An 18403-nucleotide genomic window follows, 5' to 3' on the forward strand; every position below is an offset into this window, starting at 1 on the left:
ATTAGCTAAATTTAGATACAATACAAATATGTACAATGTTCACATTGATTATTTACTTTGATCCCCTGTATAACATGATGTTGTTTTTGTCCTTGTTTTTAAGACATAAGTTGTTTTCAATGTGACAATAATTTGTTCAGGTTTCCCAGGGAATTTTGAAAATATATAACCCAGCAGGAAATAACACAGTAAGAGGAAATATATTACAGAGCTATATTATTTCTCATAAATATATGGGCTTTTACCAAAATGATCAGGTTCCTTTAGGTGTTATTCTGGTAATTCATGTAGCTGTGTTAGAAAAGGGTATGATGGACGGTAAATGACCTTTATAAATATTCTCTGCAAATAAAGGTCATTAGAATTTTACGTATTTTAAGTACAAAGTGTAATGCAAAAGGTGGTGAGAGAGTTAAACACATGTGACTGTCTCTTTTTTCGACTACATTACTTAAAAAAAAAGTTTTAGCTGCTTTTACAAGATCACATCAATCTTGTCTTCCAATACCATGTCTCTTGTCCTAATTAATTCTGATTGATGCATGGATTTTTTTTTTAGTAGTTTAAACCTTTGTACAAGTCTGCTCCTTTCATCTTGGATATGTGTACAACCTATCATCTGAGATAGATTCATTTCAGCATTTTCAGTTAAATGGCTTTGCTACAGAACCTGCTATTTTCAGAAGTGGGCAGCCTGTTTAATTGCCTACACTAGCTACTTCAGCAGCAGGCACAATGTTTGATACTTAGGAGGCAGAAAATCTTGGAAGGAATCGTCTCATCTCTAATTGTTAATATGAATCTTTGCAGAAAAACAAACTATTACTTCATTATTATTATTATTATTATTATTATTATTACAGTGTTTATTTACAGGGCACCATAAAATTCTGCATTACGGACAGTGGAGAAACTGAACAAAGGTAAAACATAAAACAAAGGCAAAATGTATAGATTGGTTGGTAAATAGACAAGAAAAAAGTGGAAATTAGATGTTTGTTACCCATTCATGTCAGCATGATCCATTTTACCCAGTACAAGTACTCCTGTACACATTTATCCCACTCATTTCTCAATTGAATTAACCTTTATTGTGTCACACAAAAAACAAATACCAAATCAATGTTTCAATTGAATCAAGGCTTATTCACATGAAAAAGGAATTAAAATGAATGCGGAACACCAAGAGCCTAATATAGGGCAGGATGTGCTAACAGTCAATACTAGGTCAAACCTCCGAAAACTATCACTTTGGAGGTTTGCCATAATCCCCATATGCATCAAGTTCTTATTAGAAGAGCTGTCCTTTGCCTTAAATATTCACAATCAAACATACGACATGTATAGTAGCACACAGATACTGGGTGGCTTTATTTTAACATAACGAGTTGAGCTAAAACATGCTGATGTTCCAAAATTTATCAGAGCCTTTGAAATCTCCCAACTCTGTGTGGTTTTTCCAAGGTCTAATATTACACCGTCTAGCTGTACCTCTAAGGGATCTATTTATAAAGTTACACTTTTTTTGCAGTGGTAAGATACATTTTGCATCACTTCTTACCACTACGATACAAAATATCTTACAGCTGCAATTTAATAAAACTGACCCCTTTCACAGAAAGCCACTCCACAAAATTTCCTAGCCAGAAGTGGAAAAATCCAAAGGTTCTCAAACTCGTTCCTCAGGACCCCAAATAGTGCATGTTTTCCAGGTCTCCTCACAAGTGAAATAATTACCTCCATGTGTGGATCTTTTAAAATGTGTCAATGAGTAATGAATACACCTGTGCTTCTGCTAGGCGACCTGGAAAACGTGAACTGTTTGGGGTCCTGAGGAGCGACTTTGAGAACCACTGGAATAATCCAATGTTTTGGCAAAATGCTTTATAGTAGTGACATTTTAGAATTTTACTACTCATTCATATGACAATGAGTGCACTAAGTATTTCCCGACATCTCTGGTCAAGCAGCAAATGCCCAGTGAAAATGTGCCCCAGTTTGCTGTACTGTACACAGAAGTAAGTTTTTTATTTAATTTTTAATGGAACAATAATAATGGAGAATAATGCATTTGTACAGAAATATGAGGATAAGGGGTAATTAAATATTGTATTTATACATAAGAATGATCTGGCGACCACATAAATACTTTGTACAGTCAGTGGGAACTATAATAAATATCAGATAAATTTCATAAACCTGTCTTGGTATGCTGTCCCCTGTCCCTATAAACTGTAATTCTGTATTTTGTCATGTAAGTTCTCACTGTGACAAGAAGTCTCCAAAGCAAACACATGTACTCACCTTGTATGCTTATTTAAACTCCTGTATTGGGATGTATAAAGTAGAGTGTGTGAAGTCAATGAAGGGTTAAACCCATCAATATATTTATTGTCATTTTGTTTATGAGGACAGCCAAGAATACCCCTATGTTTGTGAAATGAAACAAATACAATAACAGAATGTGCCATAAAACATAGTACTTTTTCTCAATGCACTGGTGCTGAAATTTGCTCTGGGCTGTCTAATAAAAGTCAGTGAGATTTACAGATATAACATGGGGTGTCTGCAGGAAGATGTGTATGGGGAGATAACATCGGAGAAAGGAGGCCAAGGATTAACACCCCTGGAGAGCAAAGTGAAACATAGTAGCACAAACAGCAGAAACAGAGCAATAAAAACCTCTGTGATACAGCATCTGGTACAGTATTAACCTAGACCTTATATTGATTATGTGGAATACCCAGCTGCAAAACATGGCCAAATCTATGGAATATATTCAGAAGGGAGGATTGAAAAGAAGCTTCCTTATTTTTTTGGATTCGCAAGCCTATATAGCAATTTAGTAAAAAAAAAACCTTAAACAGTATACTAATAGAAGTATTTCAAGAAAATACTGTAAACACACATCACATGTTCATAATGCAACTGCACCGAAAGATCAAACATAGGTTTTTTTATATTAAATATAGGACTTGCTATTTATTACATGTTTCTATTGAATGCAAAACTTTCATTACATGAATGCTATATAATAAATTAACAGGTGTGAATGGTCCCTTAAAAACACTAGAGAAAATGTATGTACTCCATAGAATATTAAAGTGTCCTACTACGGATTTTGCCCATTATCACATCTTATCACAGGGTTAGTACACTAAACAACACTGAGATACTGTAGGAGCTGTAGAATGGCACACTCCACCCCAAAAGCATTAGCAATAAGCAGAAAGGAATGCTAAGAAACTTAGGGTAGTTATTGGACCCTAGTAAAGGGTGCCTCTTACTAAACTATAAAACTGTAATGTTACACTGTTGAACTGAGAAGCTGGGCTCAATAAATGCCGATGGAATTTTTAGGGCAATAGAGATGCAGAGGTGTTTTTTATTCCTCCAATAATAAAGCCTAGTTTATTTGGTTGACTGGGACATATGGATATGCTGTACAGTATCAATGGGTGTGTCTACAAAGACCTACATTGGTACCCAGAGCACAGTAGGAATCACAGCTTCTTCTCATTCCATGCTTGAGTCAGAGTTGCACTCAAGTTGGCCGCAGAGGCAGCCACATTCCGTGCTTGGAAATAAATAGAGATATTCACTTATCGGCTGCAACTGTGCAGCCGTACCAGTCGTATTTGTGCACTTGTAGAAGTAGCCAGCATTACTCTCTGGGCCTGATTCACTACAGATCACTATTGTGATTGCAGTCTGCAGCGAAAATATGCTAATGATTGCAATCACAAAGCCATCGCACAGCCAGCATAGAGACGCCCACTACTGCTATCTCACATCCATAATACTGTGCAATCCTGCGTATACATCGGGAACATCGAGTAACATTGGCCCCTCGGGCACATTTACAGCAGCCCTGACCTGCCGCAGAAATTGCAAGTCTTGTTGCATGCAGTGAGTACTCAAGCTGTGTATGCCGTCTTAGTGGCTAATTTATGCACGCCCATGCAATGGCGTTTGAACGGACAGGCACACCCTGCGTTTCTCCGACCACTCTCCCGTCACCACCGCCAAACGCTCACAGCCCGTCACTCACTCTGCGATGGATTTACTTCTGCTTGAGTGATCGCAATGCTAACCCTATGCATGCACACTGTGGTGCATACGCCTGCAAAGTACGCAGCATCGACTGATCTGCGTATGCTGTTGCAGTTGCGATCCATGATGAATCAGGCCCTCAGTGCACATTTTCACCAGCCCTATACTTAATGTAAGATAGCTGCCGGGAATCAGATGTATATCTGCATATGCTGAACTCTAAATATCCCTTAATTTCTCTTTACACATTAATTGCACACCCATAGAACACTAATCCTATGTGTGAATGCTCAGTTGCTGCCAAGTTACACCCATTCAGCTGCAAGGGTAGATGTGACTGACATGTACCACTGTAAATCACCCATAGATGCTTGGCTCAGATGCATTCGCAGTGTGAAAAATTGCAAGTTCATCTACAAAACTGGGTTTTGTGTAACTCTGAGTCAGGCTATATATATGTGTGCATACGTGCGTCTGTGCATATGTATTAGGTTAATATAGAGAAAACATAACTTAATGTGCAAGATATTTTATTTTTAGGTTTAGAGCTAGAAATAGACTAAACCTCAAGTTCACCCATTCTCGTCCTCTATATGTGTAGTGTTTCCTGCAAAATATAAATATACCTAGAGTCATTTTATTTACAGCATTTGAGGATATTTTTTATGTATCAAGTTAAGCAGTTACTCCATACTTGGGAAGTTTGACAGACACAGATTTGATTTTAGAATCTGTCTTTTAGTTCAAACTTACACAATAGGATTGAATGGAAGTATTTAATTTTGTTCTCCTTCCCTGCTGAAATACATCACTAGAAACAGAATAAATTCACCATGATAGGAGAATTACAGAAGTGTTTGATGAAGCACAGAGCAAATGTAATGCAATTTTCCCAAAAGCTGAACAAAGACAATGAATGCGTGACATAAACATCATGTTGTCAGGGTTTGATGGCATAAATGATTATTCACTCAAGTGACCACTGAAATAATGATAGATAGAAAGTTTAAATCACATTATTCAACTTCTTGTTCTTTAACATTTGTTAATTAAAATCTGAAAGACTAAAGATAATCCTCCATGGATTTAGGAGACTGATAAATGGGTAAAGAGGGTGTCTGAAGAGGGTGTATCTATTTTATCACCATTATGTCCTAGATGCCAGTGCATAGTGGTGTTGATAGTTCCACAAGCACCAGCATTCAGAAGTAAGGTTGTAAGGTTGTTGTGTGGAGCACTGGGCTGTTTTTCTGTAGATTGGGTAGCCCACGTTATTTTTGTCATTTCCTATAGGTAATTCAGCCCTTTGCTGAACAAGCTGGGGCTTTGAGACCTTATGATAGGGGGAGCTCATGCTACAGGTCTCCCTGTTATAGCGTCACTGGGTGCTGCTTTCCCACAAGGACATCACATTGTTAAACTCCTCCAAAAACACTGTCTATGAACCCTTTTGCTGGTAGCACTGTTTTGAGGGGCATGGTTGGTACATACCATGCATTAAAACACCACTCATCATCATCATTACTTGGCAGAAGGCTTGTAACCTGTATCCCAGCATAAGGTGGAGTGGGGAAAAACATGGAGGAAAGTGGGAAGAACATGGGGAAGATGGGAGGAACAGGAGGAGATGGGAGGAAAGGGAGAATGTTAGGGGAGACTGGAAGAGCAGAGGGAGAGAGTAGGGAAAGAGAGTACTGCCCCCGGAGCACTGCCCCTGGAGACTGACTGCCCACTGCACTGCTTCTACCTGCTCTGCTTGCTGGTTTTCATGCAGGTCTGCTGCAAGGAGGCGTGAGAGAGGCCGGGCACCATTGGCAGCACAGGGGAGACATTTGACCCCCTCAGCAATGTCCCCCTTTGCTGCTGACTTGGGCCTTTCCAACAAGCCCAGGTTTGGGAAATTAGCACCTGCTCCCTCCCCCTTCCCTCTCGGTGCCCCTGCTGAAACATGCCCTGTGTTGTACAGATCATCACCACTGTTAAGTTACTTCCAAGCGCACCCAAACACACTGCAGATGTACCAAGGAGTACATTTCCAGCCTTGGTCTGTGCAAATGGATTTAATGAAAGCAATGTCTGCAGCAAGTAAGCAAACAGCATTGATCAAGTCTTAAACGTTTCTTGTCTAAATTAATACGTCTTTTCCTATGAATATCATATTTTGCTGGTTTCCGTCTAAGGGTTAACAGAGATAATTTATTGCTCCAGATTCTTTCATGCTCCTATTGAACTGCTTTATTCATGTTTCATCCCAACCTTAAGGGGCTGTGTAACTGTGGTTAAAAGTATTTATATTAATTGTTCTATAAGTTACCGCACGTGATATTATCACACATTTTTATTTTGATTGAAATAGCTGGTTAATAAATTGTTTTTTTATATTAAAAGATCATTCATTTTTGGCAATCAATACTTCACTAACTTTATATATTTTCTCCAGGACACCCCTTTATGAACAGACATTCACCACAAGCTAGTGTGGGGAAACACGTATACAATTGTCCTGTGACGAATCAAGATATAGAAAATATATTTTTATCTTTACTGAAGTGTTGAACTCGGTTTTGAGGGATCTTTTATTCAATTAAAAGTTATTTAAAACTCACTATATAGTATGTAAGTTTTTTTTACTCTTTTGGCACAATAGGAATGTTACAGGTCCCAGTCATTTATGTTGAAACCACTAGAGTAGAACATTTGCCATTCTACGTGAGCCAATATTGTTAAGAACTGCAGCCCTCCCAGCCCAGAAGGGTCTGGGAAAGTGTTTTTCAATACTTGGTAGGGGGACATTTTAGCACCCCATAGAGGCATCAGCCATGCTGTGAGTAACCTATGACAGATTGAGGAGGAGGGAATACTTTACATTTTTAAATTAATATATTATTTTCATAAATAGAACACTGGGCCTGATTCAGATCCGCTCGCGAGTGCACAGCGCTCGCAAGCGTGTCGATGGCCGGGCAGTGCGCACACGTGACTTGCGCACTGCGTGTGAGCGAGCCCCGGAGCTAGTGAGAAATCACTCGCTCTGGGACTCGCTACAAGACGGGGCAGCTGTCGATGTTGATGGACAGCTCGCCCCATTTTGTAGGCAGGTCTGCTGTTTGTGGGCGGCCCTACTGACATCATACGTGATGTCAGTGGTGAACTTCCTGCTCTATTAGAGCAGGAAGTTCACTGGGGCTTGCGGTGGACGAGACTCTACCACAAGGGTCTCGTCGCAAGCCCGATGGTCGTGATAATCGCGACCATCGCCAGGCCGCCCGCTAAAGCTGTGGGTGGACACCCACAGCTTATCGAGCGGCCTGTAGGGTGGGTTAAAAAAAACAAAACGGCCCACCCTGATTCAGAGCGAGCGCTCGCAAATAGCGAGCACCTCTGAATCAGGGCCCCTGTTCATTGGAACTGTTTTATCTTAGTAAAAGTATAGGATAAGATACGATCTCCAAGAGTGCAGAGATAATGCAGAATACAAGCCTTTTTGCACAAGGGCAGTAGCCTCTGAAATGCCCTTCAATGGCAGCTTCTTAGGATCCAAGCAAGTTGCACACGGGGCTTGAATTGCACTTTGACAACACTGTCTAATTGATCATGTTCAATGGAATAGAAATGTCAAATCCTTTCTCTCCTATTATTGTTTATGACATGATCTTCAGTTTGCACAACTGCTGTATGACAGTATTGGGAATGCTCTTAAAACCAATTAACTGTGAATTATTTATATTAACAGCTGCTGTGTGGCTCATCCCAGCTGTTGTTTTACACTTAAAAGTATCTCTTGAATTTAGCCCTAGGACTACATAAGTGCCTGTATTTGTCATCAAATTAAAACAGCTTATTAATAAGTGTGAACATAGCAAAGAGCCAACAAATCAGAGGACTGTAGATGTTTCATGCTCGCTGTCAGCTGAGAATTGAGTTGCGGTGGATTCGATTCTCCTCAAGAAAGAGCCAATTATGAGCTGGCTGTTTTATTTGTACCAGAAATAAAGGTGACACAATATGGGAAGAATATGGCTATATATATTAATAGCTGGGAAAAGAAGCAGCACAAGGTGTGTTTTCTCAATGTGTAAATCCTGCTTGGGGCACTATGACCCTGTGTATTCAATCTGCTGTCACTTGGCAATTATGAATTAATGTACATATGTTTATAAAGCTTCATTAGATATGTTAGCACCATTTTCTAGAATCCATTACTAACTATATTAATGGTGTGGTTTAAATTTTCAAGTGACATGTTAAACAATATAAACAGATCCTAACAGGATATTAATTACATTGTAACTGCTATGCTTCTGCAAATTTACTTTATTATTAGGTATAAGGTTTGCCTTATTGCTTGCTTAAGCAATTAAATTAAATTGTTTGAAATTATGGGCAATAATAAAGCATTGCCTCCTAGTGGCCAAATTGTTTTTTTTTTATTCTGCATCTTAAATGCTTTGCTGAAAATATTGAACATTAGAAATAGAAATCTACAAAATATATATATTTAACAAGAAATAATTTTAAGTATTTTGTATTAAAGAAAAATATCATAACATTGTTTAATGTGGTCTTCCCAGTATGGTGCCCTTATTCCTGAATAAATAATGCCCTCAGTACTTGGCAAAGCAATATAATCCAAATGGGCTATTGTAATTGCTCCAAGATTACAATCATATGAACACTAATCTCCCATTTGCTACCATATTACAATGTGTTGTGGAATATGTGTTTCATAAAGAAAATATGCAACAAATTACCAAATACCATATCAGAAGTCTAACCTAAACCTTGGGGTGGTGGGACAACAACTAGGTAGCCAATACAGAAATACATTTTTTGCACCCATTTAAGATGAATTTGCAATTATATATTCAAATGGTTAAACAAGTTATATAAATTATATATAGTCAAACGGTTAAACAAGTTTCTGCCTTTTGAGAAAGCCGCTGGTCGCGGTGAAATGCGTTAAGATTAAGCTGAATTTCATCCACCTTTGCATATCCATATTTCCGGATCTATTATTGGTCATCCTTTGGAGATCATCTACTAAGACTTTATCTGCTTGCCAAACCATTACACCAACACTGCTTATTATACGGCCATTACACTGCTGGATATCAGAGACCTCTCCTCACCAAGCTTAGTGTTTAGCTGCCGGGGCATGGCTCACTAAGTGCGTCTGCTTACATCTGAACCAGAGACTGGCAGATCATTTAGGCTGACGTATAAAGTTACCATCCAGCTAGTAGGAACAGCGGTCTCACTGTGCTGCCAGAGTGCTTATCCATTACAGCATAACAGACCCGTCTACTCACGGTTGGTGATCTTTATTGTTATGTGAACTGCAATTACTTGTGGAAATATGTCTTAGACTACCATATAGCCACGCCATTTTTGTAACCAATACTAGCGGATTTCGGTAGGACATTTTTCTATTATAGACATTGTATTCACAAGTTTCTCCAAGTTCTACGGACACCTTTCAATTCCTCATAGATCTTATATATGACACACTGTTGCCATTTTAGACTGATTATCTTCAGTTGGATGTTGCAAATAGTGCACCTCTGTTGCAATTGTTATCTATACTTATGTATATGCTTTATTTTGCACAATAAGATATGAGAATTATACTACCATTTATGTAATACACCTGCTAATATATTCTCTAATGTACTAGAGTGCTATATAGTTTTAGTGTGTGAATAAATAATTTAATTCTTATTGAATGGTGTTTGAGTCTGCAGTGCTTTTCCACCTCGTTTCTAATGTAGAATACAATGCATAGATTTAACTATACGTGTTGATATAGCTATTCACATTCCTGTATACATTAGGGTGCTCCACCAAACAACATGTTGCAACTATTATTGTCTGTTTTCCAACTGTAACAATTAAATTATGCTCAGATAATAATAATAATAATTTATTATTATTAGTAGTAGTAGTATGTTATTATAAGTTTTATGATTATTCTTAATAACAATTTATTTAGGGCAGCACAATGGTAAAGTCACTCCTCATATATAGGGCCTTGGTCAGGGCTCAAATTTATAATCTGAAAGCTATGAGACAGTAATGCTCACATTGCTTTCTCACAGTTTTCAAATTATAAGGGGTATATTTACTAAAGTGCGGTTTTTAAAAAGTGGAGATGTTGCCAATAGGAACTAATTAGATTCTAGCTATTATCTTTTAGAAGGTGCTAGTTAAGTGTTAAGTAGAAACTGATTTGTTGCTATGGGCAACATCTCCAATTCTAATAACCCGCACTTTAGTACAGTAAATATACCCCTAAGTTTGAGCCCTGACCAAGGCCCTATTTATGAGGAGTTTGCAGGATTTGATTCAATATTGAGGTCCGGTCATGATGATGGTCATTTGCTGCCACACACATGTATAACATTAGGTATATTTCCTAGTTTTGCAGTGTGCATGGTCAGCATGGTGAGTGTACTGTAAGTGCGAATCCGCTGAAGACTTCTGTGTTAGTAAGAAAGCCCAAATTTGACAGCAGAAAAATTTTCAATAGCTTTATGGATCCTCTTTTGCATGCTTAATTAATCCTAGCCTGACATTACCAGTTTGCTAAAGCCGGTGTTATCATTCTAATTACATTTCCCTGTTTACATGCCACTTTGCTGTCCCTTGATGCAAGTTGGTCATATAAATATACGGAGCCCTGAACCTATAAATCATGTATTCAAAAAGTTTTCTTTAAATTAAAGTTGTGAAATGTTCACAAAATCAGTCATGTACATTTAGATATGGGGTTGCAGCTGCCTTATTGTTAGCAGATTGTGTGTTGGAGTCAGGACAAGTTTGGTCCATTAAAACTGTGAATCAACAACTGACACATCAGAGCTACACCGAACAGCCATTTTCACATATACATCTTTTATAACAACTATTTTTGTTTACTTAAAACTTGACTCACAAGCATCAGACATTTTCAGAAGTTTTCAATTTGACCAACTGTTCTGAAGAATTATGGTGAATAGCGACTACTGAAAACACCACGTTTATTATTGTTGAAGCTGCAGAAGAAACTGACAGGATTAGAGATCTATTAAAGAGTCATTTAATTTTACATTTTGATTTTATTCAATATTTACAACAAACAAGAGCTAATTTTTTCACCTTAAAAATCATGAAAGTGTATGAGATTGTAGAAGTATTTAGCATAAAACTACCTTGTACATAAACAACTGCTTGAGTTTGCTGCACTGCAAAAGCGTTTGTGATGGTAACATGAAGCTTGTGGTAAAGTGAAAAGGGTGACTTATACTGTAGGTTAATGCACTAATACAGGAGAGGACTGGAGAGGACAGAAGGAGTAAGCCTGACAGAAACAGGAACAAAATCAGAGAAACCACAACACAGATGAGTGACAAGTGATTATCAGAAGTGGAGAATGGTGGTGGATGAGGGTGTACTTTGAGTGACAAGCTGTCAAGGGTCACCATACTATTAATATTATCAGAAAAATAATGTTGATATTTAAGATTGTGGTTCCACTTTAAACAGACATGTATGGCATAATTTATATTGCAAACATTTTGGTTAGCTGAATTTAAAGATAGCATTTTGTTTGATGTAATTTGCAACTCTGTTTAAAACTTCCATCAATGACGGTTGACAGTGACAGTCGTTCTGGCTGGTTTGAAATTTTTCAATATAATTTGAAATGCAAACTTATGATGGCAGAGAGCTTATAGTTTGCTCAGCAGAGCACTCATCAGATGCATTTCATTTCTATCATAACTACCAAACCTCAAGATCCTTTTCATCAGCAAAGCACATAACACTTGATAGAGAATTCCAAAATTAATTTTTATTATTTGCATTGACATCTGAATTGTTACCTCTTATATTTAATGGAGATACTACCTCAACCTAACACTTATACAAACACTATGATGTTGGCTGCTGACATATTTATCTATGTAATTTTAAAATATTTCTAAATTAATGATTTTCATTAACAAAGGTAGCTGACCTCTTTTATGAAACTTAACTTCCATGCATTGTATTAGGCAATCATGGAATTATTTTGAAAGGCTGTAGGTAATGAAGAACTAGCAGCCATTGTATTTTATTTTATTTAACTGTACTTTTTATATACTGCCTGAAATGTTATATATACGCTGAAAGTAGAATGATTTTGTGATTTTTTTTCTTTGTGGTATTGTGTTTTTTACTGATCCAGTTGTTGTGGCTAACACATATTTTGTTTTTCACATTGTAAGTAGAGATGTATGGTTTGGTTCTCCAAAAATCCGAATCCACCCGAAGTTTGTGAATCCGGACAGAAACAAGTCAAGGTACTAATCTCCTGAGGAGATCCCGATAAATCCGAGTCGTGGTTCTGATCTTCCCACAGTTTGGAATTCGCGATTTTAAATCTGAATTTTGGGTTATGGATTGCAAAAATTACATGATTTTAGCTGTTTTTAAAAACTTTTTATCTTTTTTTTTTTAATCCAGATCCAAAACTCAAACCAAAACACTTGAGGGTGCTTTTGCAAAACCAAAACACAAATATAAATCCAGACCCAAAAATAAAACACGGGGGTCAGCGTAAGTCTCTAATTGTACAGTAAGTGCATCTGTGTCTTCGATAAAATATAACTTGAAGTATATGCACTTATATAAATTTTGTTCACTATTGTTGGGCAAATGATCATGTTCATCTGAAAGTATAGCATTGCAGTAATGTCTCCTGAGCCCCGTCTTTCAACTCCTGCCAATTCTCACACTTAAATTGAAATTCACATAATTTATGCTGTTATGATCTGCCATATTTTCATCACAATCCACTAAGTCATGAATATGTTAAGGTAGAAATGAGTCCTAATATGGTAAATACTTTGATGCTGCTTCAGAACTGTCAACATGAACTAACTAGTTCATAATTTCATATGTCTCAGTCATATATACAAAAGCCTCCATTTCTAGCTGTGCTGATTTGTAATGAGTTATTGTGTGTGGAAGTTCTCTTTGACTTTACAGGTAATCCCATTTTAGGCATATTTCTGTCACCAGTAATAATTATTAACATTTATTTATGCCGTCAACATATTACACAGTGATTTACAGAGATTGTTTCATCATTTGCATCAGTCCCTATCCCAGTGCAGCTTACAGGAAACACAAACACAGTCAGTTTTGTAATTGGGGGAAAAAAGGTGTTTTTAAGACTAGATAAAGATATTGAATGATAAATATAAAAATATAGAAATTGATTTCTGTGAAAAAAAGATATTTGAAAGTGAATCAACATTCATATTATTATCATATTAATCCCACCTTCAATGGAATTCAATAGTATATTTACTATTGGGGATGGACAAAGCTCCCTACATTAATATTTCAGGTGTATCAGAGTAATGGTCTGATTCAGCATAGGACAAAATTGGAAGCTGCACACAATCAGCTTTGCAATTCTGTCCTTGCTAATATGCCAATACAGCAGGAGGTGTCTGACTCCTCCTGCATCTGCGATCCCAGCGCTGCAACTAAGGTCGCAGCCTGGGATCACCATCATGACCATCGGTCGTGAAATTGGATGGCGCCTGCCAGCTGAGTAAGCCTCAACTTAGACCGGCTGGCTGGCATGCGAGGCCAGGAATCTGTATCCATAAATGCAGATCCTGACATTGACACTCCCAGAAAACAGGGGCGACATGCACCCGGTTTTGGGAATGCAGGTCATTCCTGCCTAGCACTGCCCCATAAACACCTCTGCCTGTCAATCAGGCAGAGGCATACAGGGTCCTGCGCATGCACAGATTATTGATAATCAGGAATCTGCGATCAGCAATGCATTTGCGTGCACTGCTGAATCAGGCCCCAAGACTCCTGCTTACTAGTTGGGTACAGCCAGGGGTTAAAGTGGCCAGGAATGGGGTGGGACTGGGTTCTGTCACCTCTAATGGTAGGTGGAACTAGTTCTCTTTCCACCACATCCCTGCATAGAAGTCCTACAGACAGAGACCCACTCTGTCTAGTGGTGTCTGCCTCCCAATCCTCGACATCTGGCTATATGTTCCTCCTACACCCATGGCCTGCCCCTCCGTGCCATGAAGAGGAGCAAGGAGTGCTAAAAGAGCATCTAAAATGTATTTCACACTGTCATAGCTCCCAAAGCTTCTGGTGCGTTGGCGGCTTCCAGGCACCAGACCATTCACAGTAAAGTTTCCTAAACACAACAATGTATGTGTGTGTGTATAAAGAGCAGTAGTCACATTGTTCTGGCCTCTCAGAGTAGCACCGCAGCACCGCCTAGTGTGGGGGGCAGGGAGTAGGCAGCAGGGGAGATGAGTTTCACCACCTCTCCAAGACCACTTTAAACTCTGGGTACAGCAACCCCAAAAGAAACATTAATCCTGTAATAAAATATTGTGTCATCATATGGCGGATCTTATAGTGTTTACGTCAGGGGTGTTTCTAGAGAGGAGGGGGCCCATGTGCAGTCTCCGACATGGGCCCCCATCCTCTCTATCCGGTGGCTGGCTGCGCACTGAGCTGTGCGCGGCCAGCGCCGGAGTTATAGACTCTGGGCATTAGAGTGCACCCAGAGTCTATAAAGTATGCGCAGGTCACCACGGTGGCCATTTTCCCTGTACTGAGCATGCGCAAACGATGGGAAAATACCCACGGTGGGCAATTTCCAGTTGTTTTTTACTGCGCCGGATTGCGGGCCGACGTGAGACTCCGGAGAGGTGGGTAAAACTATGGGTGCAGGGTGGGTGGTGCAAGGCCCTCCTGGATCCAGGGGCCCGTGTGACCCGCACACCCTGCACCCATTATAGATATGCCCCTGGTTTATGTGAATAGGAGCCGAGTTACGTCTTAAGCCACACCCCCTTTGCGAACTGTCTCCATACTGCACAGATTCACCAGCAGCCCGCCTTAAGCGATGGCTGTGGATATCTCTGCCCACCACTGAGATCTTTTCAGCTCTTTACAGCCCTCAGTACAATGCTGACACCTGTGCTTTCTGACGGATTCACAGTGTGAGAAGTGACTGCAGCAGCACCTGCCTCTAAGCATGAGTGAAGCAGCAGGACTGGATGAAATACAGCAAACAGCATAAGCACTCCAAAGCTTAATGTGGACTCTTTGCAATGATGTGGGATTTATACACTAACTGATTGATTGTTTAAGAATGGCCAACTAAAGACATCCACATTGGGTAGCTTATAATTATATCCACCATCAACTATCAACTACAGACAAGTTTTATTGCTGGCTCCTGGGAGGCATAAAAGGCACTGGACATTTAAAACTAATAATTAGTGTGGCTAATAGGACTTTCTTATTGCACTCATCTCATTGTGCACCTGATCCTGCACAGCTCAGTCAGTGGTGAGATGGAAGTAAGGGCCTGATTCAGAGCTGAACGCTGACCAGAGCGCTCTCTCTGAATCAGGGCCGTCCCAGCTAAATTTGGAGCGGCCTCCTGGCCGCTCGCATAGGTGTGGGTAACCACCCACAGCTTATGCAAGCGGCCAAAAAGATGGTCGCGATGGTCTTCGACCATCGCGACCATCGGGCTTGCGATGAGACCCTGCGTTAGGGTCTCGCTTCCGCAAGCCCAGGAGTGATCTTGGCTCTATCAGAGCCAAAATCACTCCCACTGACATCATTACTGATGTCAGTGGGGCCGGACTCAGACGGTAGGCGTTCCCATGGGAACGCCTCCGTCTGGCAGTCACGCCCCGGCACGCCCACCAAAGGGGGCGTGCTGTCAATCAACATCGACAGCATGCCCCCTTTGGTGCGAGACCCGGAGCGACGGAGAGCCCGTCGATATCCGGGTCTCGCGCATGCGCACGACGGAGTTCCCTCCATCATGCGCATGCGCAGTGGGGCAACATCGACCCATTTGCGAGCATCCTTTGCTCGCGAACGGGTCTGAATGACCCCCTAAGTTCTGTGTGATTTGAATCAAATTGGATTTGACTGTATCGCTCTGTATTTAACACTACTAACATACTAACATTCCAAATACTAATGCTAGCCATACACTATGCGATTTTGTGCTGACTACACGATTTTAGACGCCTCTTACGATGCATTGTGTGCAAATCGTGCAGTATTTAGGTACGAATACGATCCGATGCTCGCTCCCGCCGCTCGTATATCGTATCTTAAGATCAGACATTCAGCCCATATTATCCGTTGTAATCGTATGCAGATCATTCCGTGTATTTGCACATTCGATGCATCGTGCATCCGACCATCCGAGCGGTGTCATTTGAGTGACCTTTTCCTCTATTTAAATCTATTATGATCGCATGTTTTTAGTGAGGCACACGATCGATCGTATCACGACCCGTCGTATAGGGGCGAATGATTGTACCTGAGATCGTATGTACATCGTGTGTCAAAAAAGCACCAAATCGTGCGTCTGGAATGCCAAGGAGCTGCAGGGAAATCGTATGCTGAATCGCATCTTATACTGGTCGTACTAGTGTATGGCCAGCATTACTTGATGGAGACTACATCAATTTTAATTGTTGAATAAATGTTACTAAAAATTTAAACAAAGTGTCTATTACTAAGCTACTGGACTGACTTTATACTATGCCAAAAGTGATTGTGAGACAAATGATCTGTTTGTAGCTGACCTTTTTTTATTTAATGTTATTTGCGTATGTAAAATATTAAACACATAATTGTGAACTATTACATTTTATTATTATGTCATCTCTGCCATTTGACACCGCTTCAATTGTTTGTTAATTTTTTTCACATATGAGAGTCAGCTCCTTTTTGGCAGCAGCAGTAACAATCAGGGATTAATTTAGCAATTGATTGTATTAATTATTTTTTCTCATATCTGGTTCCCTCAAGTGTTACATTGCTATTGTCACAACCCGGGCTTGTTACCCCTGCCGCTGGGTCACTTACCGCTCCTGTGGCCAGCCAGCTTACTCCTTGAAGTCGGTTTGCGCGTCCACTGTCACCCCAGGGAGACGCAAGGCTTCATTGTTTCCAGCCTGTTAGGCCGCAGTTCACATCCAGCCAGCCTCGGAGTACTGCTGTTCCAATCACCTGATCGATCTGGCCAATCTCTATCCAGTCTGAGTCAGCCAGGACCATCTGACACTGCTCATCCAATCCTGGCTAACCCTGGGGTATATATTCTAGCTGCTGGCTCTCAGCCATTGCCAGTACAATGTTTAGCTCAGTCCCTACTGAGTGAAGTTCAACTGTGCTCTGTTTACAGTCAATTGTTATCCTGCTGGTGCAGGTCAGTTGATTTTTGCTACGCTAACTTTCTATGCTATTCTACTTCTGTATAATCAGCATCTCAAGTTGCACAGGTAATCCCAGCTTGTTCCACAAACAAATACAAGCGTAACATATATATACACGGACACAATATATTGTTACATTGTATCGGCCCACCACAAGATCACTGGGTCATCCAAGTGTGTTCCCAGCTTTACTTGCAGAGGCAGAAATAATTTAAAAGGAATCTAAAAAACCTCAACCAGAGGTTATTCTTTTCATTATTATATTTTAATTTAAAGGTGTCATTAGGGGAAGAAAGCAAATAAAACATTTAACATTACTAAACAATGCACAGACAACAATGACTAACTCAAAATTCCACAATACTAAATTATATAATGACCAATCAGAAAACAAATTGACAGAGTATAAACAGACCATAAATTGCAGATTCAACTATTGTATTTACAAGACAGTGAGCATCAGTGATAAGTAACACCTGTCACTATACCCAGAGCCGGCCCTAGGCATAGGCATTCTAAGCAAATGCCTAGGGGCGACTGAAATGCCTAGGGGCATTCCAGGGCTCTGCCGAGGCCCTCCACAGTGTTCGCAAATATGCGCTATAGTGCGTATTTTACCAGTTACCTAGTCCCCGGGGACACGATGTGCTGTGGCCAATCCCTGACAGCTGGCTGCAGCACAGCGCGTCCCCCTGCAGAGACAGTCATAACGCTGTCTGTTAGAGCAGCCAATGAGAGTCAGATAGACTCTCATTGGCTGCTGCTGTGGAAAGCCGTGCTGGGATCAAGTGTCTGATCCCAGCATCGGCACAGCATCTGTGCCGGGCGCTGGGACAGTGTTTGTTCCCAGCACTGGGTAAGCCACCGCGGTGGGTACCTGGTGAAGGGACCGCCTGGTCCCTTCCACCAGTGGTGGCAGGAGAAGCTTGGCACTGGGCGCGAGCTGAGCGGAGCTCGCGGCCTGAAAGCCAAGTAGCGGCGGTGGTGGTTTCGCACTGGCCTCGAGCTTTTGGCTCGCGGTCCAGCAGCCAATAGGAGGCAGACATGACGAGCCAATCGCGGCTCGTTGCATCAAAGCCCCGCCCACT

The sequence above is a fragment of the Taudactylus pleione genome, unplaced genomic scaffold (genome assembly GCF_031769625.1).
Source record: "Taudactylus pleione unplaced genomic scaffold, aTauple2 ptg000282l, whole genome shotgun sequence".
Lineage (NCBI taxonomy): Eukaryota > Metazoa > Chordata > Amphibia > Anura > Myobatrachidae > Taudactylus > Taudactylus pleione.